Source organism: Rhinopithecus bieti, unplaced genomic scaffold (genome assembly GCF_001698545.2).
Source record: "Rhinopithecus bieti isolate Rb0 unplaced genomic scaffold, ASM169854v2 scaffold_13704, whole genome shotgun sequence".
Taxonomy (NCBI): domain Eukaryota; kingdom Metazoa; phylum Chordata; class Mammalia; order Primates; family Cercopithecidae; genus Rhinopithecus; species Rhinopithecus bieti.
This window is the reverse complement of record NW_016808231.1, coordinates 5,620,174-5,622,840: the sequence shown is the minus strand read 5'-3', so window position 1 is coordinate 5,622,840 and position 2,667 is coordinate 5,620,174. Positions and strand designations below refer to the sequence as shown.

The 2,667-nt window shown below is 41.0% G+C and overlaps 1 pseudogene; it reads right to left on the bottom strand.

Annotated features, from left to right (window-relative positions):
- Positions 1–1,693: 1,693 nt before the first annotated feature.
- Positions 1,694–2,382, bottom strand: LOC108538289 (60S ribosomal protein L7-like 1 pseudogene; annotated as a pseudogene).
- Positions 2,383–2,667: the final 285 nt, after the last annotated feature.

Sequence of the window (2,667 nt, the reverse complement as noted above, 5' to 3'; positions counted from 1 at the left end):
TAAATCTCAAAACTGAAACTCCTAGGGTTTCTGTTAACTTTTGAAACTACTAAGAACAGTGTTGAATGTCTCAGGTGCGTCTGTGGAAGAATGCCCAGCAGCCTCTTTTATCCAAATGGACAATTGGTAACAAAAGATTGGAGTTCATAAAGGATTTTCCAAATATTTGTTGAGTCATGCCACTGAAGCATTTACTCCTGCATTTCCTGGTTACTCCTCCCTGTCATGTATAATGAAGGCTGCCCTGTTACTCTTCTCTTAGAGGTTTTCTAGTGCGTAAATACTTGCTGAAACTCTCCCCACATTCTTTCTGTGGACTGAATTCTCTCCTGTATAGACTCTCTGAAGTGCCCTCAAGTGGGAAACAAAAAGTTTTGCCCATACTTCACGTTTTTACTGTTCGTCCCAGTAGAAATCCACACAAACAAAAGCATACTTTTGTTTCTGAATCTTTTCTACACTTGTCGCTTTTCTTTTGTGGGTTCACTGGGGACCAACGCGAGGGCACTGTTTGAAACATCAACCAAATTTGCTACGTGCATAGGATTCCTTCATGTATTAATCCTCCACTGGGCAATGGTAGATGGGCTGTACTGAAATGCCTTCTTCAGTCAAGCATCTGTAAGACTTTTCTCCTGCACAGTTCACCCAAATCTGATAATGCATGTACTTTGCCTAAAGCAGTTCCTCTAGTCTGAATCCCTCCTGTGAAAGGAATTAAGCAAGCTACCTCTTGCACTGCATTTCAGATTTTCAGATTTAGGAAAACTATCTGAATCACTTTTCATTTCTGCCACAGTTCGGATAATGAATCTTGAGTTGCACCAATCTTAGTGCTAACATTAAAAATTAAGCTTTACAGTGTTTGGATACGATGCACCTTTTAGGAAAAACTAAGAAAGCTTACTGTTGAATTTTTTTTTTTTTTTTGACAAGTTAACATTTATTTTTGGGCCTTTCTTCCTATGTGTATTTCAAGTCTTTTTCAAAACAAGTCCCCAGGAATCTGCAGATGCAGTTATGTCCCCGGGCTTGGTCGAGTGCTCCAGGAGTCTTAGGGAGCCTTGTACAAATGCCAGAGTTACTCATTTACCAACATTAAACCCTAGGATGGAAGATGCAACAAAGCAGGACTCCTTCAGCAGACGAGGCGGCAGCCAATGTAGAAAACGCTGGAATTTTTCCTTGGAACTGGACTGTGATGAGAGGTACTTGCCATGAACATAAGCTACTGTCTTTTCTTTAACCCTTCCTTTCCAGTTTTTGAAGATAAAGCAGGAAATAATCTCTGAAGATACTTGATAAAGAACCTCAAAAAAAAAAAACAAACACACATGCTTCCACTTCATTGATAAAAATTTACTGCAGTTTTGGCCAGGCGTGGTGGCTCACGCCTGTAATCCCAGCACTTTGGGAGGCCGAGGTGGGCAGATCACCTGAGGTCAGGAGTTCGAGACCAGCCTCAACATGGAGAAACCCCGTCTCTACTAAAAATACAAAATTAGTTGGGCGTGGTGGTGCATGCCTGTAATCCCAGCTACTCGGGAGACTGAAGCAGAAGAGTTGCTTGAACCTGGGAGGCGGAGGTTGCGGTGAGCCGAGATCGTGCCATTGCACTGCAGCCTGGGCAACGAGAGCAAAGCTCCATCTCAAAAAAAAAATTTTGTTTTTTACTGTAGTTTGGCACCTGGGTCTAGTTCAGCTGGCAGATGAGCTGATTGATGCATTCACCCCAATAACCAGGTGTGCCCATCTCCTTGAGGAAGCCCACTGTATTTTTGGTAGCATGATGGGCCACTGAGAGGTGGAAAGGGCACAAGAACCATGAGATCTGGAAATGCTTCCCTGGGAAGGCAATTTCATGAATGAGGTCTTCCAAGCAAATGACACCAAACTTCCCCAGGTGCTCCTCAATCACTGTGTTGTCTGTCAGAGGGATGGTCTTATTCTTGACCTTGGCTTGTCCATGTTTCAGAATGAGTTTCCAGACAGACTTCAGATTTGGAAATCCCCAGATCACATAAGTGTCCACTAAACACAGCATTTTTAGGTTCTGGGGGGGGTGACTTTTACAAAGACACCACTAAAAATTTTCTTTAGGCGAAGTTTTGCAATGGTTCTCTGCACCAGTAAGTTCACGCCATTAATCCTTTTGATGCATACAACAAAGGTCAAGGAATGTTTTTCTGGCACTTCCAAGGCCCGAGGTTTCACTTTAGTCATCTGAGACACACATTGTCACATTTCTGGAATCATGTAGGAATGATTCCAGTCGCTTAAACCTGAACCCTTTTCCTTTCCACTGCTCCTTCTTTAAGTCTTCCTATTTTTCAGGAGATTTTCTGGAACCAAAGGGATTTTTCTTTGCTCTTGCTCCGCCATCTTTCTGGTGTTGCAGCTACTGATCCTTACTGTTGAATTTTTAAAACCAATAGATATACTTCCAACATAATTTTCACACTAAGCATTTGTCCATGATTTGTACAATCAACTGAATGATTTCAAAGCATTTGAAACAATCAAAAGTAAAGGATCTTTACTGTTCACAAAGACAAAATTAAATATTTGTAACATTAGAAAAATTCCTTAAAAATTTAGTATCATAGGAACAACAGCTTGTTACACAAAAGAGTTAGGAAACAATTTTTTTTTTTTTTTTTTTTTTTT